Genomic DNA, 25,370 nt, shown 5'->3' with positions numbered 1-25,370 from the left:
AAAAAGGTTGCTCAACAATTTTCTGAAATGTATAAAACAGTAAAATCCGAAGTTGCTGAGGTTCGCAGAGACTTCCAAATGGAAGATGCGAAGCTGGAGCACAAGTTAACAGAAAAGATCGAGGCAGAATCTGAACTGTGCTCAGATAGGTTTAAAGATGTTAATATAAAAGTAAACATATGTCAAGCAGAAGTAGACGCAATCAAAACTGATACTACTGATATTGTGCAAAGAGTAGATAATGTTGAAATGAGAGTAGAAAATATCAGTACTAACATTGCTAACATTGAAAGTAAAGTAGCTTCAGTAACTTCTGGTAATGGTAGTATACAACAAGTTGTAGCTGCAAACGCCGCTTTTATCGGGTGTCGGCAGTTCTTGCGGTTCGATCCAGATAAAAGTATCCACCCGCTAGATTTCTGGAACGATTTTGAAGATGTGATTCCACCAACTTCGTCTGAACGAGAGAAAATCTCATTTATTAGAAGCCATTTAGCAGGTGACGCCATGCGTTGGTCAGTTGATGTTATGTTGAAGTGTAAAACATTAGCGGAGTTTAAAACAGCTTTCATTAATGAGTATTGGTCTAGTAATAAGCAAAATGAAGTGTTGAGAGAATTTTGGAGTGGAAAACGCTTCAATACAGGCAAGGAATCTATTAAAGAGTTTGCTAGGTCATGGATCTCACGTTTGTCACATTTGGGCGAAAAGCTAAAACCGGAAATGATTATACTAGGTCTTGAAGCCAAACTGCCATGGTATTGGCAAACTAGAATTATATCTACCCCTAGAGACAATCTGGATCGTTTCATTGAGTATTTGGAACATGTAGAACGTGTTGCTGCCAATGAGGAGCAAGCACGTAATAACAGAAATGCTAATAACACTAGTAGTAATTTTAAGAACGAGCAGAATGGCAATGTAAACATTAGAACAGTAGGTGTTTGGCCTTCCTAAGAGAGGTAGGAATTGGAGAATTAATTATCAGAACCAACAATGGCATCCAAGTGATAATAATTTTGTTCCAAACAAAATTATGCATGTAAACAACAGTACGGAAAGTAATGCTGTGCCAGTTAACTATAATGAAAATAAAGGAAACAGTAGTAGGCCGAGGCAGGAAAACTAGTTCCCGTCTATGAGGACACTGGCGCTCACCAGGCGGTTACTTTTCCTAAGCCAGTAGTTATGGGAATTGGTAAGACAGATCAGAATACTCAGACTGAACATGTGGATGAAGAGTCGGTAGCATATAAGAATACAGCAGAAATATTAGATCACTCTCAGTATTTGATAGATATCGTGTTAGAGACGCTTTCTAAGTGGGAAGAGAAAGAGAAGGCGCAGCAGTGTAACGATAGGGAGGAGCTACAAAATACTGAATTGTCAGGTGAAGAAGCAGAAGAAATTCAGGCTTATATTTACGATGAGGATGATGTGCTCTTATCTAAAGTGCCTGTGCAGGATGTTGATAACGTACTAATAGATTTAGGACAGGAGATAAGTGAGAATGTAGAGGGTAGCCTGTTGGGGGTCGATGAACCCAGTAGCTGTGACCAGTTGTCACTTGAGAAGGAACCCGACAATAATAATGAAAATGGTTTAGCTGTAACTAGTGTTATGCCCAGTCTGGAGGCGCAGAATCGCTCAGACTACAGTAATTTGGGTCATGTTCAGCAAACTAAATGTAATGAAGTCGTGCGGTGTTTCGATTTGAAATTAATAGACCGACTGGAAAAGGCAGCTGAAAATGTAATTCAGGAAACCCCTACACACTTTGACCTAAATGTAATGAAGACAGATGTCGATCACTTTAGTTGAAGACAAATCCAAAAGGAACTATTGGATGAGTTTGAGGAACCACCTGTACAACCTAGAATAAGCCATCCTATAATAATAGTGAATATGTTGGGTATCAATGTACGTTATCTCTTAGACAGTGGAAGTGAGGTGAGTGCGATATCTCAGTCCTTCTTTGATGCATTACCTGGTAAAGACAAGCTTACAGTAATGAGGGTATCAGGACTAAGAATAATTGGTGCTACTGGCAAGGTGTCAAAAACGGTAAAGCAAGAAGCTTTGCTGCCCTTTAACATTAATGGTAATTTAATTGATCATCTATGTTTAATTGTAAACAATCTCATTATTGGGGTTTTAATTGGCATAGATTTCTTGTCAAAATATCAGAGTGTTGTTGACTTTGAAAGAAGCCAGTTAAAAATGGTCTTGCCGATAACCGGAGTAATTACAGTACCTTTTATTGATAAACATGTAGTAACTAATGATGACATTTGGGAGCTGCCTATACGAGTTCTGAAAAATAGGAGGTATTGGGACGAAGGTGTTAATTTTAGTAAAAGTAAGCTAAACACAGAAGAAGAAGAAGCAATTATTTTGGACAAAATAGAAGCTAAATTGCAGGAAATAGATAAAATTTCAGCTAATCAGAAGGAAGAACTGAGACAGGTTTTAAAAAGGCATCATAAGGTAATTTCATATCGACCTGGCGTGGTCAAAGGTTATGAATGTCAATTAAAGGTGAAACCCGGCCAAGTTTTTTTCAGGAAGCCATACCAAATACATGTAGCTAGGAAGGAGGTGGTTCGAAAGGAGATACAGAGAAGGCTGTAGGGAGGAAGTTGTTCTGTAACCTCTACACAGTGTGGCAGCTGTGCAGTCCCAGCTGTGTGAGATCTTCTTTCCTTTTCAGGTCTCATTCATTCTTCATCTTTCCTATCTACAAAAATTTCAACCCCTTCTTTCCATTACGAAAATTTTCTGAAACTAATGAATGCTGTAGGGAGGAGGTTGTTCTGTAACCTCTACACAGTGTGGCAGCTGTGCAGTCCCAACTGTGTGAGATCTTCTTTCCTTTTCAGGTCTCATTCATTCTTCATCTTCCCTATCCACAAAAATTTCGACCCCTTCTTTCCAACACATTAAATTTTCCATCATGGCTATCAAGCCATTAGTTTTGTAACCATTCTATCCACCGATTAGTGAAGAAAATACCTAATGTGACACACCTAACAGTGACATAAACAGCAGATAGGTATGATGTAATTAAGATACAAATGTATTTGAGTAACAAGTATGTATAGAACCCTGGTAATATTGTAAGTACAGAGTGTTGTTTTATTGGAAATGGTCCCACAATAATATTTTAAAAGGATATACAAATTCGTGTACAAGCAGGATCTGAAGTGGCAGTAAAACCTAGTGTATGCATTAAAGCTAACTAATAAATAGTAAGAAAGAGTGCTTAGTGTTATGAAAAATATGCAGACAAGTTGTAAGAATGAACTCACCTTATGTAGCAAGGAATGGCAGTGTAATAGAATTGAACAGTGTTTGTGGTTGAGACGTGAAGGACACGTCCTTGAAATATTTATAAGGTTGGAGCTGCCCGTTATTTGGTGTAGTGTGTGACAGGATACACCTACACGTATTAAGGTTATGAGTTGGAGGCGTGAATGCGACCATAGGTACCCTTATGTTAGATGAGACAGAGCAGCTCTTGGTGTCCTATAGGTTTAAGGAATTTAGCATTACGCTCGTCCATAATTACTTGATGCACTTTAGTGGTAGGTCGAGAGAGACTACCTGTGGTTTCAGCGTCCGATCGAGTGGAAATGGATTGCCATGTGAGCAAACTGATCAGCTGCAATACACTATAGATATGGAATAAATGTGCTATCCTATAAACGTTAATAGAGTGAGTGTTAAATAAGTACATACACTAGCAACGTATTTGAGTAACCTAATGGCAGACGTGAAACATTATTTATAGCTCAGCATAAATACACTTCGTCGAAGTAAGTACCTAATTGCAGATGTGGAACTGACACAGCAGCAGAGGACCAATAAGTGAATTTAGTAGTCAACTGAACGTAGTGTGTTTTGAACACTCAGAACTGTACTATTACCAAAAGTTACTCACATGTACAAAGAAGCAGAGAAAACAACTACTAATCAAATATACTCATACTATCTCTAAGAATAAGGTAATCAGAGATATGTCAGCTAAGTGAATAAAATACAAATGTATCAGGAATGTACCGAGCATTGGTTCAGTGTTCCGGCCCAGAAATAATAAATTGAAATTAAATGGAATTCATGATTGTATGCCTTGAGCATAAATTTTTCTTTAGTACGTGACTAACGGCGTTTTAAGCTATTTGTTTACCGATTTTATGACAATTACGTAACCACGAGAGTAATATTGAAAAAGTTCTGTTAACTTGGTTCCAGTAACATATTGAAGGACAAAATGTATATATCCCCATTTCATTGTGACCCACCCATAGATATTAAGTGAACAAAGTCTGAGGGACTCTTTTTGTTTGTTCTAAAGGACAAACCAGATAATGGCAGCCTAATAGCTGCGTGAAAAAGTGGAGTGACTTGGACACAACTCACAGTGACCCCTCCCCTTTCCCCATGTAATTTAGAGTGAACGTGAAGGACGCACACCATAGCAACTTCCCCTCCTCTACCCTTGTGAATGGAAGTGTAGAACGCCAGCCAAAGCGGCTACAACCACGTGTGTAAAAATTATTTGTGAAATTTTCTTTCAGGTTTAGAAAAGACTGCTAAGATATAATCATCTGATTATGTATCTTGAATAACTTATCTTCTTTGAATTTGTGTATGTAAAAATGTATTTAATGGAGTTAAGATTTTCATAATTTTACATATTTTTATGTTTGTTTGTCTAAGGCAATATGTTTGCCAAAGTGTTTCATGGACTTTGCTTAAAAATTTGAGTAATAATGTTGCTTAAGAGGCAGTGAACATGCCAGCAATTTAAATAATTAATGTAGGTAATCAGTTTTCTTTTAATATTTATACATGTTTACACCTTGATGCCTCAGAACATGTTCTACCAACCGATCCCATCTTCTGGTCAAGTTGTGCCACAATCTTCTCTTCTCCCCAATCCTATTCAATGCTTCCTCATTAGTTATGTGATCTACCCATCTAATCTTCAGCATTCTTCTGTAGCACCACATTTCGAAAGCTTCTATTCTCTTCTTGTCCAAACTATTTACCGTCCATGTTTCACTTCCATACATGGCTACACTCCATACAAATACTTTCAGAAATGACTTCCTGACACTTAAATCTATACTCGATGTTAACAAATTTCTCTTATTCAGAAACGCTTTCCTTGTCATTGGCAGTCTACATTTTATATCCTCTCTACTTCGACCATCATCAGTTATTTTGCTCCCCAAATAGCAAAATTCCTTTACTACTTTAAGTGTCTCATTTCCTAATCTAATACCGTCAACATCACCCGACTTAATTCGACTACATTCCATTATCCTCATTTTGCTTTTGTTGATGTTCATCTTATATCCTCCCTTCAAGACACCATCCATTCCGTTCAACTGCTCTTCCAAGGAACCATACTCACAGGAACCATATAATCGCCTTCCACATAACTTGCGTGAACTAATTCCTCCGCATGAAACAGTGCGCATTACCCAACTCTTCATTACTCGAGAGTGGCTCCACCATGTACAACGTATCCTTTGGTAACTCCATGTTTATCGAAACCCAAACTACCCTCCATGTACCTGCCAGTATGTTATCCTACTAGTCGACATTAATGAATCCGTTCGCAGTTTGCCTGCCGTCACCTTCATGTTAAGTGCGCCTTTCGACATTCGTCCATTTCCAACCGTTTCCCCCATGCAGAACGTCGTTCCACCGAGTTCCACTGTTTGTTGCCAAAGATCTATCCTCGCACAATATTCGTCAGGGAAGTCGAGTCCGAGAATCACCGAATACCCCCACCTACACATGGTAACACCTCTACCTGTTCACTAAACTTCCTACGATCACAAATTGCAGTATCGTCGTACCAAATGTCTCCACCTTATTATCTCCCACCCCACGTAACCTGTAACGTGGTGACTCAAGCCTTCTCCTGCTAGGCAGGTCTAGACTAATAACAGACACGTGTGCCCCCATGTCAACCAGAAACCTCTGTTCCCCTCCGTTCACCAAGCCTAATAAGCAGCATTCCGTCTGTGTGCCTACAAGCGCATTACTTAATTTCACTGCGACTGCTCTCCGATGGTTGAAGCAATCCCGTTCTCCTTTAACGGCTGCGGCCGCCGAGTTTCCTCCCTACTTTAACATCTGTAGTTCACTGCCCGGTGACCCATTTTCCCACATGAGTAGCACCGCAACTAAAGCTGACATTGCCTCCTAATATGCCCTACCTGTCCACAACCAAAACACTTAATTCCCGTTGCCAGAACTTTGTGCTCCACCCTTTGCTTCGTCGCATAATCTACCTCCCCTAACTACGTGGCGATCCTTAGAGCTGCCGCAAGATCACTGGGATCCTTCATTCTCACACGACGTGACATCTCCAGCGGTACTCCCCGCAAAAACACATCTAACGCCGTATTCTCAACCTCTTGCAACAGCACTCTATTAGTCTCCCCATTCTATGACATTTCGAATCCTGTATGAGAAAACCTCCACAGTCTCATTTCTCCTCATAATTAACAAAATTAATTTTTCACGAAAAACCTGTTACTGTTCTATTTTTGGTACCTCTTGCGTAACCCAGCCTCAAGCTCTGAAAACGTCTCCACATTGTTCAACGTTTCATGGTACAATATGTACGACTTGGCATCCCTTATCAAGTCTAACTTCGCCACTCTCAACATTACAACATCTGACCAGCTATTGGCCACAGTCATTACGATAATGTCATTAAGGAATACCGACACATCCTTCATTGCTTTACACGAAAAGTGGTTAACGAATGCCGCGATTGCCGGGTCAAACGGTCTATGACACTCCACGACCTGTAAGTCACTTTTATCCTACATCCCTTCCCCTACTTGCAGTGCCCCAAATCTCCCTGCTAATTCTTCATATTTTTTCTTGTCCCTTATCCTCACCTCTGATAATATCCGAATTTGTTCCGTTAGAGTGGCTACAGTTTCCACAGTAGTTATCGCTGCAGCCTCCACTGCTGGCCGTGTTTCCACCTTTCTTGCTTATAGCTCCACTGTTACCATTAATTTCGCTCTTAAACTTAGTTCTTGCGACGAATCATCGCCCATCTATATTCTGAACGTTTTCACACCAAAAGACCAAATCTCTTACAAATAAAACAACTCTTTGGCACCCGCTATGTACACGGTAATCTGTCATCTGTCAGGTTACAAAAATTACATCACTTAGGCGCTATGTTATCATGTCCCCAATTTCCCCTGAATCCAGATATATCTACAGACTCCTCGGACCTTACAAAAGACACCTTTAAAATATCTATCCAAATCCACACATAACCCTTAAAAACACAATAGGAGGACACATAAACATTAAATCAAACGTCACTTACCCATCCACATCGTGCTCGTGTGCAAGTGAACAGCCGGCCGGAGTGGCCGAGTGGTTCTAAGCGCTATAGTCTGGAACCGCGTTACCGCTACGGTCGCAGGTTCGAATCCTGCCTTGGGCATGGATGTGTGTGATGTGCTTAGGTTAGTTAGGTTTAAGTAATTCTAAGTTCTAGAGGACTGATGACCTCAGAAGTTAAGTCTCACAGTGCTCAGAGTCATTTGAACCATTTTTGCAAGTGAACAACCCTGTTTTCCTCTCTATACTGATATGGACGAACATCGAATGACAATATGTAACAAGAAATGCATGACCTCTCATCATGAATCGAACAATTCAACTACCCCTCTACACAGGCATACCTAACGCTACTTGCTCGACATAAGATGTGGGAGTGGAAATCCTTTACCAGCACTCCTAACCGGTACCACTTCTGACGCCACTGTTGCGTGGTTGGTGTGTCGAACCTGGGACTCCAGGTAGCACATCTGAAGCCGGAATCCACTGCGCTGTATTTTGTTAGGAGGCAGAGGAAGTTGAAGAGCGTTAAGGGGCAGTGCGGAGTGATACAGTGGCTTGATGGGTGACGCGTAGTGTCGTCGTGTCCCCTGCGAGCTGTCTTGCGAGTCCAGCCGACTTAGCAGACTCCTGGTATGCTGACGCCACTGATGCCTTCATCAAGGCTGCCCTCTGGAAGTCGGCCGCACTCTTACGGTCGCTGCCCGCCGATGCGTTGCGATTTGCGCCGAGCTGCAGCCTACGATTCCGGAGACTGCTACAGTCCCTGGTCCTCGCCGCCATCCACCCCTTTGGCATGCTCTGTCCGACCATGGGACGAAGGTGGTTGTACTGGTCACCCACCAGACCGCCACTGCTCCCACGACAGGACCTGAGTCGAACCCGCGCCCTCTTGGATGCTGTGCCGCAACTTGCCACCAGTGGTGCTTGCCAGAAGGCAGCACCCGCTGCTGTTTCTGGCGTTGTTGCCGCGCTGTTGCATCTACTGCAGCATTGGCCTCGCCCGGACCCCGGTACGCCAGGTGGGAAGCGTATGTGGCCCATAGACCCGAGTGGAACCGATCCCCTCCTGGACCCGCTGCAGACCACTGTCACTGCCCTCTTTCAGGCATACCATGCGATCTCGAAGTTACAGGCTGCCGTTCCGTCCCGCCCTGGTGTTGTGTCCCCGGAGGCGGAATATATCCCGAACATGTACATAGAGAACAGAATACAAGTTTACGCAGAATACTTTTAACATTCCTGCCAGACTGGCCTCTACGAGCGAAGACCATCACAGGTCTGTCCCAATGCTCGACTGACCTGGCACACTCTATCCCAAGCTAAAATTGTCCGTCTATTTATATCAGTTTTTCCCTCGCTTCTGATGTAGTGCCAGAGAGAGACAGAAACTATGGCAGTGATAAATTCCCACACGTCAGCTACTTACAACTCTCCACTCTTGGCTCTGGCCTAGTGCCCCGTCTCATATATCGCAATAACTTAAAGCAACACTGCAATTTTCTCCCTCATTGTTGCTCCACTCAAAACAAATTATGCGTGTAATACTGCCGTCGCAGCTCCGCCTCCGCGAGTGCCACGTTCACCTCGTCTGTCCCGCTGGCTGTTGACTGTTACCACACTCTGCCAGCGGCCCCAGATTTTATCACCCAACTATGCCTTCATTGAATTTTGACAAATTTTCCCTTTCCTTCGACTAGGACTAATACTAGAGCAGCAACAGAAAAAAAATGCACAAAAACTTTGCGTTTTCAAAAATATATATTACACCTAAGTAATTAGTGCAGCAACACTTCACCTAAAATGTTTACGCTTGTAAAGTTTACTTTTTATAAATTCCATATTACGCACTTAATACTCTCTTCTTGCTCTGTATGCTTTTTCGAAACTGTTTAGTAGCCAAACCCCGACCCTCTCATAAGGTTAGCTTAAGAAACTGACTGCAACGACAGTACTGCAACCAACGAAAGATCACACAGTTTTACTCAGGACCTGTGTGGCGGAATGTATAGTCTACTGAATACTAATGTTTGAAAAATTTTGAGAATACAAATATGAAATACGAGACACGCAGTGAAAATATAAAGCACGCCTCACTTTCCTTGAATCCCAAAAATAAACAAGAAACCTTAAAATTTGAACGATGTGACTGTGTCAAGCAGCGCACAGCTTAAACTTTATTGTAACATTGCAGGTTGGCTTGCTTACACATCTGCTTCAACTTACAATTTTACACACTTTGTGACATTCGTCACACCATATAGAAACTCCAAGTTATTCTGTCTCCTCCTACACTCACTCAAAGACATCCACACCCTGTTCATTACAGCTACAACAGCAAACAATCGCAGACTGCTGCCCAAGTTATCAGTGATTTCGTTTATGTACAAAGAGAACAATTAGTAAATAATTTACAAACTACCAAATTTTCTAAAGGAAGTCTATATCTTACTATTTACGCTAGCAGTAGCTCTCTAATTGGTTTTTTGGCGCAGCTCAAAATCTTTCCATAGGAAAAAAAAGAGAAATAAAAAAGACTCTTCGTACGGCATCTTTTTCAAAATTTTCGAACACTACTTCAAGCATTCGATAGTGAAGGTAAATATTTATGGTATTTCATACCTCTTCACCCCTTTAAATAGCCGGGTTAAAAATATCTTCATATTTTAATTTATCATAACCATCCACATGCTTACGAATTGCACTCATAACAAAAACAGGACCAATTTCTTGAGCACTTAAACTCAACTATGCCACACTGATCGGATAAATATCGCAATAGGAAGATTGTGGTTGGACAGCCTGAGGTTGAAAGTCATGCGACAGTGATTTGCGCATATACAGTTTGCGGTATTAACGCGTACACAGGGCATAAAAGGGCAGTGCTATAGCGGAACTGTCATTTATACACAGGTGATTCACGTGAAAAAGTTTCCGATGTGGTTAGGGCTGCACCACGGGAATTAACAGACTTCAAGAGCGGAAAGGTACGAGCGTTATTCGGGAAGTAAGGTCCGATGGTGTGCGAAATGGAAATCACAGTGAAAAACAGATGAAGTTTTGCACAGATGCATTGGGCAGTGCCTCTAGTATGCCCGTCGATCGCGTCCCATCGCTCTTTCCTTCTGAGCACACAGTGAGCATGTAAAGATGCTTAGAACAATAGTATCTGCAGCCAAATATGAGGGTCTGGTGTCAGATTTCGCCTGATGTCATGCAGCCCACGTAACATAGCTGTCCTGTGTTTTCTTCTGCATGATAATTGTCTACCACTCTCTACAGGTGCAATTCGATGAGAAGTATTTGATCACCCACAGTGGAGCCCATAACTGACTCTCCTTGAGTTTCATCCCTTCTCACATAAACCGCAGGCTATGAAGACAACGTTATGCCACAGACAACAAGCTGCAGACCAGCGTAGAGAATCGCCCAGAAGCACAGGCAGCTGTCTTCTGTGACGAGGGTAATGAAAAGTTGGTACAACGCTACGACAAATGTCTAAATTGGAGCGGCGACTATGTAGAGAAGTGACTGAAAGTTGTAGCTAACTGTTGCAAATAAAACATTTTTAATTTTCATAGTGGCTTCCATTATGTGGCCGATCGGACCTTACTTCCCGAACAGGCCGCATAGCATGAACCAGATGCAAGGGGCATTTTATTTCGGAAGAATATGCTGAGAATACCAGATTTCAGGCATTACGTCTCACAACAGACATCGCATTGGCCAATGGCCTTCAGGTAACGGCGAGAGCAGCGGCGTTTGCGTAGAGTTGCCAGAGCTAACAGGCAAGCAAACGCTGAGTGAAATAACCACAGACGTACGACGATCCTTTCAGTTAGGACTGTGTGGCGAAATTTATAGTTAATGGGCTATGGAATCTGACGATGGTCACATCGCCTGCAGCACGGCTCCTTGGGTAGTGAACGTATCGGTTGGACCCTGAATTGCCCGGAAATGGTGTTCTGGTCAGATTAGTCCCGTTTTCAGTTGGTAGCGGCCATTGGCAGGCTTTTAGTGTGCAGCAGATCCCACTAAACCATGGATCTAAGTTGTCAAAAAGGCACTGTGCAAGCCAGCGATAATTTCAAAATGGTGTAGTTGTGTTTAGATGGAGTGGAGTGGACCCTCAGGTGCAACTGGACTGATGATTGACTGGAAACGGTCATGTTAGGCTACTTAGAGACCATTTGGGGACTTTATGTTCCAATACAGCGATGGAATGTTTGTGGATAACAACACGGCATGTCGCCAGGCCACAATTGTTCGCGACTGGTTCGAGATAAATTCTGGATGATTCGAGAGAATGATTTGGCCACCCATCGAACATTTATTGTACGTAACAGAGAGTTCAGTTTGTGCACAAAATCTAGTACTGGCGGCACATTCTCAGTTATAGACGGCTATTGAGGTTGCGTGGTTCAGTGTTTTTATAGGTGACTTGCAACGACTTGTCTTGTGCGTGCCATGTCGAGTTACTGCACTAAACCTGGCAACAGGACGTCCAAGACGATATAGGGAGGTATTCCAAGACTTTGGTCACCTCAATGTAAGTGTTCTACGTGGTTATTCGAAATTACTGAGACTGCAGATGGTTGTTTATTAATAGTAAACACTCATGTTAATTATGTCTGAATGAAACTCTAATTCCACCAGAGGCTGCAAAACCTTCCTAAAATGGCTCTGAGCACCATGGGACAAAACATCTGAGGTTATCAGTCCCCTAGAATTTAGAACTACTGAAACCTAACCATCCTAAGGACATCACACACATCCACGCCCAAGGCAGGATTCGAACCTGCGACCGTAGCGGTAGCGCGGTTCCAGACTGAAGCGCCTAGAACCGCTCGGCCACCCCGGCTGGCAGCGAAACCTGGAATGACTGTATAGGTTACAAATAATTGTACGTGTATTACACTAGGTGTATGCCCCTATACAAAACGTTACGATTTTTCCGTCTATTGACAGACGGATTGTGGAGGGACTCTTTTGTGTTACCCGGAATATAAATAGAAATATTTCGACCACTTCCGTGTGCTTAAAGTTTTTTACAATCAAAATAGCCATTACATGATATGTTGTTGGTTCTGGTCCCTAGGAGTACGGAAAATTAAATCCAGATCTGAGGGAGGGACCACTGCGCAGAGCTTTGCATGTAGTGACTGCAGAGATGGGCACTTTCCCCTGAGTATTTTGTGCCCTGCGTTGCACGTCTACGCATTCCGCACAACGCCAGAATGTCGCGGGCGCACTGCGCTTACAACATCAAAGCCAGCGCGAAAGTAGCAGTGGGATCCACAACAGAGGCAGCTAGAGATTGTGGCCACCGGAGCGTGAATATCTGCACGTAGGGCAGGAACTTGCAGCTTCTGAGCCCACCGTCCGCCCTCTGGTGGCAGAGGGGGTCCGGGAAAGAGCGCAGCCTACTCATCGCAGATGCCGCTCTCCAGAAACGGTTTACAGTTTGACATACCACGTTACTAAGGACTGTACACTAGAAAATACATTTAGCGACATCTTTCATACCACTGGCTCGTTGTTAACTGCAACAATAGTTGCACAGGTAGAATAGCTCAGGACGATTTCTTCTACATGTACGTAAATGCTCCACATTCCAGTGCACAGAATAGGTTACGAGAACTTCGCATAAATATTGCTTCATTTGTGTCACTGAATGTGTTCAAGTCTTCAAGGAGCGTATTTTCGTAGCGGGTGAACTTTATTACAATAAAAAGCTATATAATTACTTCTGATTTATAAGAGCGACTGTCTGTATGCCTTCGTATGGTCCATAACTCTCTTAACTTATTCTCAGGATACCGACGCGGTATGTACGGTAACGACAGCAGCATAGTTGCACAGTTCTCTTCGCGTACCTTTACTTTGTATTTACTAAACGCGGCTTCACTAGATCAATCATTCCTTTCTCCAAAATATTTCCACTTATAGTCTCTGATCCCTATAGCATCACTATAACACTTTCATATGGGCCAAAGCGACCTGGTAAGATCCTGATGGTGCTGTGAAACTGGAATTTAGAAGTAACAGTCTGTGGATGGAAGTAACTTGGACTTAAGGAAGTGTAATTATAATAAAAGAGAGATACCATTTATTAGCTACAGTATTATGAAATATAATTAGTAAAACATTAAGTTAAATTCTTCCAAAAACTGTTCTAAAAGAGCATAGCATTTGTACGAGAAATATTACTGGTTCCAAAATCAATAGAAAAAAGACATTCAAGGCCATAATACAAAAACACGTTCATTGAGAGAAACATCATTACTTGTAGTTCGCTAACACTGGAATAAATCATTCCTAACGTGTCTTACGAAATGACACGTTTCATAATTGACTCTTGGCTCCACAGCCTAAGGGGCACACTGCACTAGTCACAGTCACGTCTTTGGTTTCCAGGCACAGTCCTCCTTGGCACCAGAGGAACACCACCTGGCGCTGTCTTCACGTGTTTGGCATCCCATTCTCAGTGTTGAAAGCTGGCAACTGCCACCCAGATCTTCACTGTCCTCATCCTTTTTCTTAAATATTTTTTTCACTTTTTTAAATCTCACGTAATTTTTCACATTCCCTGGCTCTTTCCCATCTTAATTTTCGATCTTCTCGAACTGTGCAATTAGAAAGCTTTCCAATTCGAATACTGAATCTGGTTGGGCTGTGCGCTCATGAGTGGCATCACTCCGTGCTGCACTTCTCTGGCTTCTTATTTCTGAACTGTCGTCTATACGTGAAATTTCACTCTTATCTCCTCTCCTAAGCCCAACTTCGGACACTTCGTTATCTATTTTTTTCTGACCTTGTTCAATGCCCATATTAGTTTCGTTTCGTTAAGATGTTCCCAATGGGCTGCTAGAACCTATGTTCTGAAAATTCTCCTGTTGTACCTCCATACCTGAACCACTGCATACAGTATGTGAATTCCCTGAATGGTCTCTCTGTTTACCTCGACCATTCTTGCTAAACTTCTCGCTTTCGCTCTTATACTAACCCAGTTACTGAATTTTTACACACTGAACGTTTGAAAAAAAAAAGAAAAAAAAGAAAAAGAAACCGCATCAACCTACAATAAGAATGCTCAGATCTCTTGCACACACCACAAGTTAAACCCCTCTAACACACACAAGTTTATGAGAAATAAATAAAAGTCCCCTAAAACACTTGAACGATGATTCTTCAGCTGTTATTCATTGGTTTAGAGAGGTTAATCACTTCTGAGATCCAAACAAAAAAATTTCTACAACATTGAAGTTTAGTGGATGTAACTGTGGCATCATGAGGTCACAAGCCAACGCCTCCTGCACAAAATGTAAGGAGTCTGACTGTAACACAAGCATATCAGATAGCGCTAGAGATCGATATACTTTTGCATCTGTGGCCGGAGTTGAAAGCATATTGATGGTAATATCTGAAAGAAAATCTTCAGAATGAAGCCTGAAATTACCGAAATTCAGTAAAAATTATTTTACTATCGTTATTGTCCGGCTCACTTTCACGTCTAGATCTTACCATGTCAACCTGCAGGTGGAGGATGAAATGGCTGCAGAATTAGTCACTAGTTTCATGCCAACAATTTGCATCTGTGGCTAAATTGAAATGAGCTCATCTAAATGGAGAGGATTCTGGCTGCAGAGACGCCCAGCCGAAGAGCTGTGTGTGAAAAGTCTGGCGGGGACGGTCCCTGACAGAGAAGTCTGACAGAACTGAACCTAGGAAAAGAAGTTATTTGATACCTACGATAATGCAGTGCCTGTCTTATTCCGATTACGATGCAAAGTTCCTTTAGACATGCATGCATGCCCGAAGGAACTTTGCATCGTAAACGGAATAACACAGGCACTGCATTATCGTGTTTGTCTGTCGATACCGGGCAAGCGACTTTCAAGTAAAACGTCTTAGGCCATGTCGTACATGAGCGACAGAAGCGAGCGACAGCACGCGACAGCTCCAGGCGACAGAACACAATCGCAGGTGTAGTTATGGAAGTGTCTTAAGTGAGCGACATCTGTGTCGCTGCCAGTCTCCCGCTGCACCTGGCGACATTTGAATTCAAACGTGTTTGAATCTGGTCGCTGCATCACACGCGACACGGAGCGACAGCCACGTGTCTTCTCGGCAAGGCAGTGGAGCGGACACGACGGCAGCTATGAATTCGATTTTAAGGGAACTAATCGGTGAAAAAATTTGATTCTTCCACAACCTATACCTTGATATCTTTAAACGATAAAGGTCTGAATTTATTTTCGTTATTCGTTATAGTTACTGTGGTGCACGAAATTGAGTACATGGCTGCTCGAAATTTTTAAGAATTTGCAGAGGTAAAATCACATTGTGTAGACTTTCTGTATAGTTCATTTAAGGCCATATATTATTGCGTATGAAATGTAACCAATATATCTAAATTGCTTTTAAAGTTGACACCGGAATGATATCTCTTTTCATTCTTGAGATATTGGTTGTTATATACGCGGACGGGTCGCTCGCGGCGGGTTTTAACCTTTCCTGCGCTTTAGGAATCAAGTGGTCGTAAAAATCGTTTTACCTCATAAAAGGTTCAAGATATTGAAACGACGAATTTTGGAAATGAGAGCACGCAGAAAGGACTATTTTGTCATATGATTAACACTCGATAGGTTTTTGTAAACGCGTGAGCAAAGCGCAAACAAAACTCCATACGACTTAAACCACGAGGTGTTGTCCAAATTTTCAAAGCCAGACAAAGGGAGAGAAACAGGTAAACGGGGTATCAAAGCGACCAGCATGAGGTATAGTTTGGCGTGAAAATATTTAACTGTTTGAAAGTAATCAGAGTAATTAACGAAAACTTAATTAATAAGCTGAGGAAAAATTGAAATATTTCACGAAAATCTGCTGTAAAGGAAGTGTCAAAACTGTCATCTGTTCAAGACCTAGCTATTTTTCACATAAAAAGATACATTGGTGCGGTATTTAAATGTCAAAAAGGCTTCCATCGAATCAAGTACGTTATGAAGGCAAACGAGGAGGCAGTAAGATCATACTTTCTGAATAAAACTTGAAATTCAAAAATGGAAGAAATTAGTCAAATATTTTGTGAAATGATTTGTGTAAAAGAAATAAGATGAGAGAAACGTTCTACATGCCTCTGAACGATGCTCGAAATCATGAACAGAAAATGAGTTGCATCACACTTTTCCCAAAATTTTTTATTTCATACTTTTAGACAAATCATTACACAAAACGTTAGACTTTTTGTTTTAAGCTTTACTTTTACACTCTATTTAGAGTAATTTAAACGCTTGTCCTTAACACTGACTGCTGATGAATTATATTCGCAACATCAAATATATGTAAAATTTCATTGTTCATTGTAATTTATTAGGAATTAAATGTGTGTGATATACTGGGATGGGTGTGAAGATCAAGTTCATTGGCCATACCTCAGAAATATACTTAGCGATTCAGTATGAACAGTATTCATAAAACTTAATATACAGAATCGTAACCGAGTCAGGTTTTTAACTAACTGATTCGTGATATTGTCGTGTCCTGACACCTTTTTTCTGGGGAGGGACCTAATTACTTTTGCCATGTCTTCGGGTGCAAAAAGTTGGGTTTCATCCTCTGGGTCTTCCTCAGCATTGAGGAAGATAGCCATGGTCTTCATCCTGGGGTTCAGCTGCTTGAAACTGCTTCTCGAAGGAGTATGCGAGGGCGTTGGCCGTTTCAGCGTGGCTGTGGGCCAGGCCCTGCTCGCCGTGCGGTGGTGGCATCCTAGCGCGTCTTTTTACGAATTGCTTGATTGCTTGCCGTAGTGTGTGATTATCTACTTTGAGAGCTGTGAGGCAGTTTTGCCATTGCTGGTTTCTATGCTCATTGAAGGCTACCTTCAGCTCACTCGGCAGTCGATTGAGCAGCCTCCTGGTGAATTGATTTCTGGTGCTTTTTGCACCCTTTTTGCCACTCTGTTCTTGTGTCGAATTTGAGCTAGCTAATGTTACGGGAGTTGTATTTGCGGGGGCGGCCCATCCCTATGCCGAGCGAAAGGGGCGGTTGGGGGGGGGGGGGGGAGAGGTGGCCTCTTCCTGCAAAATGGTGCCTGTTAGGTCCTGTAGCTCTTGTTCTACTGTTTCGGCAGTAGGTGGCGGTGCGCGAGCGATATCCGAGGTGACAATTTCTCGGTATCGCTCCCAGTCTGTGCGTTTGTGGGATGACTGGTACCACGGGAGTGCTACCCATTCTCCCGTATCGACCTTGAAGGTGACAGGATTGTGGTCGGAGGATATTCTGTTGACTCTCCTCGCAGCCAAAAACCCTGTAATCCTCCTAGTTAGAGATATGTCTAATACATCGGGCCTATCTCCGTATTTAGGAAATTGATTGGGTTCGACTGGACCCCATATTTCAAAGTGGTGGTTGAGCGCTAGCTGTTGCAGTTTGTCGCCTGCTCTATAGGTTATTTTAGATTTCCAGTCTTTGTGCTTGACACTGAAGTCGCCTCCGATTAGGAGTTTGCTCTCAATTTTGCCTGAAGCTGCTGTATCTCCCTCGTCGATTATGTCATTGGGGGGGGGGGGGAGGGGGGCAGTAGATTCCAACTGCTGTTAGGGGTCCAGTGGCAGTGGTTACTTCTACTGACACTGCTTCGATTTTATTTGTAGCTGGTATGTATACCTGGTGGTGGGGGATCCCGCTTTTTATGTAAATGGCCACTCCTCCGCCTTGGGTTGACCTATCTGCACAGTAACTGTTGTAATTGGAAATTGTCACTTTGATTCCCGGACTGAGGTAGGTTTCCGCCATTATGCAATGTCGATTGAGAATTCCTTCATGAATTCTCTGAATTTGACCACTTGATTAACAATGCCGTCTGCCCTAAAGACGCACATTGTCAGGCCTTGGATGTTTGGTAGTCTATCCATGATGTGGTCTTGCTGCTACTGGTGAAGTCGCAGAGGGGAGCGACTGCTCGACTGCTAACTGAAATGCTACGAGGATCTGCGTGTTTGGCTTCTGTGCCTCCCTTAATTCCCTCATTCCCATGACGAGGTTCCTGGTCTGGACCATCATGCCTAACAGCTCATCCAATAGGGGTTTTTTGGGAACTGCTGGGGAGAGCTTTGCACTCTGTGTTGCAGGTTTTGTTACAGGTTCCCTAAAGCTTTCTCTGTTGCAGACCTGGTCGATTTTGTTTCGTCTTACCCGGTGTTGTTTTTGTGTTTGTGGTTGATGTTTTGGTGACAGAGCTATGCTTTCGTGGCTTCTTTGTGGAGAAACCACCTCGACGTACGTTGCCCTTGGTGTGTCAAGTCTTGGTTTAACCCAATTCTTGTCTGTATGTGTCGGTGTGTTTTAGTTCTTTGTGTGTCTGGTGGTGGTGTTGGTGTTTTGTTTTTGTGTGTGGGGGGCAGCCTTTGCGCCTTTTGCTGCTGTGTGTGTCTTTTATGGACCTCACAACCTTGGTAACCCACTGTGTGCCTTTGCCACACGGTGCACACCTGATTTGTTGGTCTGTGGGTTTTAGTGTACAGGACCTCGTGTCTCGGACCTCGGCGCACTTCCTGCATCTTACTGCCATGGTGCAGTGTGCATCGATACGGTTCAGTCCCTGTCACCTGAAGCACAGCACCGCCTTGTTTTTGCGGCGCAGTGGCCCAGTGGTTACAGTCACAGCCATAACCATTTTTATCTCCCTTTTACTTTGGAGGATAACTGACAGAGTGACCTGGAGTAAAGGACATTTGCTTGCAACTTTGCCCATCTGTTTAACACCCTTGACGACGAATACATGGGCAGTCGGATCTGTTTTAATAGCCTGAGGGGACAGGCGTCTTGGAAGGTCTCTGATGACAATATTTTTGTTTCGTGTTTTTGTCGTAGTGAACGTGTAGTGGGGTATGTTTTTGTTGGTGATAAGTGATTTGACAGTGTTGTAGTGTTCCAATGTATGTACGGTAATTTTTACTTTGTCACTACCAGCAGGTTTTGCCTTAAAGCTGTCCCCCCACAATTTCTGTTTCTAACAGTTCGGAGAGTTCCTTATAATTTTGAGGAAATTCCGCGACATTTGGAGGGAGGTGGTAGGTTATGTGTTTCTATGTTTGTGTTTAGTAGTGTTGTTCTGTGTTACCTCTGATTCATCAGCCACTGCCTGAAATCGGTTCGAGGTGAGTTCTACTTCCCGGGCCGCCGGAAGCCTCGGCTGACGAAAGGTTTTGTTCACCAACACGAAATCATCCAAATCCTGCCTGGTTACGCAGCTCCCTTCCTGGGCGATGGTTTCCTGGTTCCCTCCCAGGGTGACAACAGCTGCTGTCGGTGGTGCAGGATCCTCAGAGGGTGAAGGGGTGGCTGAGGTAGGGGTGGTGGACCTTTTCTTACTCTTGGAGTGGTTATCCTCGCGGCCCTTCTTTGCACGCCGCTGTTTGGATGAAGTGGACTTGTGTGTGTGTGTGTGGGGGGGGGGGGGGATTTTAGGTATTTGGATCGGGTAGAGGGCTGGGTCGAGGCGGTGGGTTGGGGAAGGATTCCGATCGGCTGACAGGTCGTCTGCTTGCCTTTATTCAGGGATACAATGTAGTTCGGGAGGTTGTTAGTGGCATTGGAAAGCAGGAGTGGGCTTAGGACGAGTGGAAGAGGGTGAGATCGCAAGTACTGACTATGTATGATGCTGTTGGTGTTTTGTGCATTACAGCGTTTGGTGTGTTTGTAGCAATGTCTGGAGCGGAAAAGGGGGCTGGTGCCAGGGGGTGCCAGTTACAACCTTCGATGGCACCTTTAGGTTACCTGATTACATTGCTGGCCCTACTGCGCTGGTGGACGCGCTGACGGAAACCTTTCTCATTGGTTCCGCAGCCAGCTTCCTGGGCCTACCCACAATTTCCCTAACTTTGGAGGGATCAGAGCCTGGCTCTGCGGCAGCTGAGACCTCGAAACGGCCGGCGACTCGGCTCACGGCAACAACAAGACGCGCCCTCTGTCTACAGCGGTAGACCGCTTCGACCCCAAGGTACCACTCGAGCTCGACATTCCGACAAAACGCCAAGAAACAAAACAATTTTGCTGTCGGTTGGTGCCGAGCAAAGTATCCTGCCTGCTGAAATTACTAGGCTGTATATCTTGGTGTGAGCACCCGCCGATGTTTTAATAAAAACAAAGCCGGAGAGAATCCCGTTTTGTCGCCCGTACAAACGGAGGCCTTTCTCTGCTTTGTCGTTCCCGACTGGCGTGCCGACGCTTCACTTGACGCCGAAACAAAAACAGTTGAAAATCATCTTGCGAAGATCGTAATTCCCGCGAAACGGACGGTTGAGGACATCAATGCGAGTTGACATCACGTGCCGTGACTTTACGGACAGTGTGAATACACCTCGATGTGACTGTACCGTGACGTGATATTAGTGTGACGGACAGTATGAATTGGCCTTAATGTTAACAGCGTGCCTGGTTCACAAGGCTGCGGTCATCACATCTCGTTCACTTCTTACAAAGGAGCCCTTGCTGCTTCTTCCCTACGGTATTGTAGGATCGGTTTGGCTTTAGCGAAAGTAAACGAAGATACGCTTCATAATGGAAGCAAAACTTAAGGAAAAGCAAGATCGGTTCATAACATTTTTCTTCCAACAGAAAGCGTTTCAGAATGTAAAATGACGCAAAACATTCGAAATTCTCAAGATAGTAAGTGTGAACTACAGTGGAGTAAAGGTAATATACAACTTTTACAGGAGCGAAAGATGAAGAACGAAGTACTAGTATTATCAGGGGTGTAAAACATGGATGTTAAGTCTATATGTAGTAGAAGCTAAAATTCAGGACGGAAGGATATAAATGACAAGATTTGCAGATGACAGTGCTGTTTTCAGTGAGTACGAACGATAGGGCATGTTCAATGCAACGAACGGTCTAATACGCACACACTATGGGTTGAGGGTAAATGTAAGAAAGACAAAAATAATGAAGAATGCCAAAAATTGGCGACAAACAGAAAAAAAATGTAGCGCCATTCTTCGTCTTGGAGAGATGCAAGGACACAAATAACAGACTAGCACATGCAAATGAAGAATGCCATAAACTAGCGACAAACGGTAAAAAATGCAAATAAAACATTCCTGCTGAAAAGAAATCTACTAGAAAGAAATAGAGGCCTTCGTTAAAGGAATAAATTTTTAAAGTTGTAGATTTGGACTGTAAGAAAAGCGGGAAACAAGAGAATCGAAGCACTTAAATGTGTTGTTATAGAAAGATGCTTGAAATTGGCTGGCCTGATATAACATGCTGCAGAATCGGCTAAGAGAGGAACATGTGTCAAGATATCAAGAAGTAGTTTACAAGGCACCTGAGGGAGCTGTAGAGGGTAGGAACCGTAAGGGTGTACATGGAATGTATTCAATAAATAATTCAGGATGTTGGATACAAGAGCGAAACTGAGGTGAAGAGGTCGGACGACTGATGAAAGGGAAAAAGGGCTACAGTCGGCGGCCGGATAGTGACAGAAGTGTAGTGCTTGACCGTAGTTATCTGCTTTGGCCGGTTATTGCGAACCGAAGACCGGAGCTAGACGAGACGGTGGAGGAAGCTAGCGAAAAAAGTGGAGTGAATATTTAAATAACCATTTTAGTCATTGAAAAAGGAAAAAATAAAGAAAAAGGTCTTTTTACTTTTGGGGACCTGTACCACGTTCGTCTAAATGGAAACGCTCTTTTTGAAAGTCTGGTCACCTCTCGATGTATTCCTAATCGATATCCCGAAGTGAAAATGACTTACATAAAAGTTATTTCTAATGTTACATAACAGACTTTCGTCCACTACATAAAATCGGTTGAGAATATCCGTCGCTTTCGGTATCAACCTTTTTACTTATAATTACTTGTTCTGCGTTCACGTTTTCCTAATTGATTTCTTCTCAGTAATTATCCCCAGCTTTTAAACATGTTTCCGAAGTCATAACCGTCTCATTTCGCAGTGAGAACACGGTATTGCCAAACCTGAAAGGGAAGCTCACATTAATTTAGACTTTTTTTAAAGCACTTTTTGAAGCAATTGAGTTACTGCAGTGGATGTAAAATATCAGAATATCTGGATTCTGATAAGTTTTGTGTAAAAGATGCTGGTACACTCGTTTTTATTACACTAAATAAAACAATAAAAATACACTTATAACTCTCGTAAAGCGCTGCAGAGGCTAAACCCAATTTCATGATCCTCTAACCAATGGCAGTTTATGATACATGTCACAATAACATTCTGTCTGATTTTCTTTTGGGATTTTTAATAATTTATATTTTTTAATGTTTTTAGCCCTTTCAGCCCCCTATTATTCAGATTCAGTCGATATATTATAAACACGATTTGCATGCCAACAGAACTGGCTATTTGCGACGGTCTCCGAATGTCAGTTAGATGCATTGAATTATCAATATAATTGACCATCAGAATAGCTGAAAATTACATGAAACCTAATTTGATTCATATGACAAGGCGTAATTCTGATGTAGTCTCGGCTGAACGTGAACAGTTGCAGGGAGCGTTGGCACGATATTGACGGGTGTAGCAAGCAGATACTTAATTAATTAATTTCACGTTCCATGGATAATATTGCACGATAAATCGTAATGGTGTAACAAGCTATCTTACAGCCACATCACAAATTAATTTGTAAACATGGCAATATACTGAAAATTTAGGTATTATTTATTTAATATGCAGATATGAGTAATTCGTACCCACCACCTTTTACACATTACTATAACAGAAATTCTTCTACGGAATAAAAGGAGTCGTCAAGGAGGAACGTTTTCAGTATGTTATGAAGTTTTACATTGTTGTCTGTCAGACATTTTATATCACTGTGTAAAGTTTTATTAGAAGGTGTGGGCCTATTTTTTTATGCACAGCTCTGTTTCGGGGAGTTACATATCCGCCTCAATCACAGGACAGAGCAGAAACCACTGCTGTGCTAAGGAAAATGCTTAATTTACCGTGCAAACTGTGCCAAGCAAGCAAACCGAATTAAATAGTGATTCATAAACCCACAGTATTTCCCATCGCTATCGACGATGCTAAAACTGCGGTTTAACGGAATCGCCGCAACGACCTGAGAATCTTTCTATGAATGAAATTAATTGACCCAGCAGTGGTGTAGTCATATAAAATTCCTCCTTTAAATGCTTTTGCATCGTATTTAGCATGAGCTTCCTGTATTGCGAACACATCTACACCAGTTTCTAAAATTAGAAACGAGACAGTATACGCTTTTTGGTTGTTGTTGTTGTTGTTGTTCTTTGGGGAAGGAGACCAGACAGCGAGGACACCGGTCTCATCGGATTAGGGAAGGACAGGGAAGGAAGTTGGCCGTGCCCTTTTAGAGGAACCATCCCGCTATTTGCCTGGAGCGATTTAGGGAAATCACGGAAAACCTAAATCAGGATGGCCGGACGCGGGATTGAACGAAATGCGAGTATAGTGTGTTAGCCACTGCGCCACCTTGCTCGGTACGCTTTTTGGTGGTAAGATTGACTCAGTGTCTGAGGGGGGACGTTCACGAAGAACACATTCAATTTGAAAGGTACCTGAAATCCACAATTTTGAAGATACGGCGATGACATGTTGTACCATTCTTTACATGAAACATATTTACAGTTAAGTTCCTTGCACTTATATATTTAAGTTCTTTTATGGAATTCAAAAATTTTAATTTAAAAAAATAATGTATGTACTTCTTCCTAAACTATTAAAAAAGTTTTACAAAATTTTCTGTTTAATCTCTCTCCAGATAACAAGCTTCTCTCATGAGAATTTTTGAACAGGTGAATTTTAATGTTCTTTAAATTATCGTTATGTGAGTATAACATAAACATGTAAAATTCCAAGCACTTCACCCCATATCTCAGCTTAAACTCAGAGATATAAAATTTGCTCTTGAGGCAAAGATTATTGGGCTTATAGAAATAAGTGTACAAAATTTCGTAACGATGTGCACAAGTTCTGAGTAAAGGGCACGTAAACTTCAAAAAACAATTTTCAGGAAATGAAATTTACAGTTGAAGCTAGCGTTTTCTTCGTGACACCTCTTCAGAAGTCGCAGATTTGTACTAAGGGTCCTCTTTCCTTTCAAGGGTGCTCTTCAGGTTCCCTGTTTCTTGACTCCTTGCCTTTACCTGATCTTTAACTGAATTTTCAGCTACAGAGAGTGGTGTAAATCTGTTCAAGACATTTTGATTGAAATTTCCAGCCGCAAAGCGCGTTTCCTCTAATATCTTCATCTATCCTTACATTATCATTAAACACAAGAACTGCACCATGAGTTGCTTTTATGATAACTATCAGATAAAAATATGAAAATATAGTTTTAGGTCATCGTTTCCATATCAGTGATATTGGAGACCCACTTTGATTCTGGGTTTGCCATGAACAAGCTTTTTAGAAACCTGTAATTTGCCTTGTCAGCGTCCGGATAGTGTGGAAGTCTTTCCTTGTAAAAGAAGGAGTTTATATTCCTCTTAGCCAGTAGATATTTACACAAGATAATGTGGCACAGATGAATGGGATGATCGTCAGTTGACACCTTGTAGAAATAGGTAGCTCCTACTGCGCTCTTCGTGTCATTTACACTGGTTAGTTCCTGTCTGATAGCTTGCTACTATACAGTTGAAGAGTGTATCGTCTTTCTTATGATTCTCTTATGTCTACAAATACCTTTTCCAACTCCCAGCGTTTTGCCCTTCATATCACTGCCAAGTTTCCGCGATCTAGAGCTCATTCACTTCTGGGTATGTCAATGCATTCATGTCTCTCCGTTAAATTTCTCAATCACGTCTGCTCTCATCCACAGTCCTGAATGCACTGGAGTGGATGTCTTGTCAGATATTTAACAGTTTTTCAAGCACTTTAGGTGCGATTTCATCATTGAAACTTGGGGAACTTACTGTCCAGGACCTGTAATAAAAAATAAAAAGCCTGAAAAGCGTCATTTTCGGCAACTTCATGAA

This window comes from Schistocerca nitens, chromosome 5, assembly GCF_023898315.1.
Source record: "Schistocerca nitens isolate TAMUIC-IGC-003100 chromosome 5, iqSchNite1.1, whole genome shotgun sequence".
Classification (NCBI taxonomy): Eukaryota; Metazoa; Arthropoda; class Insecta; order Orthoptera; family Acrididae; genus Schistocerca; species Schistocerca nitens.
Note: the sequence above shows the minus strand (reverse complement) of the source record.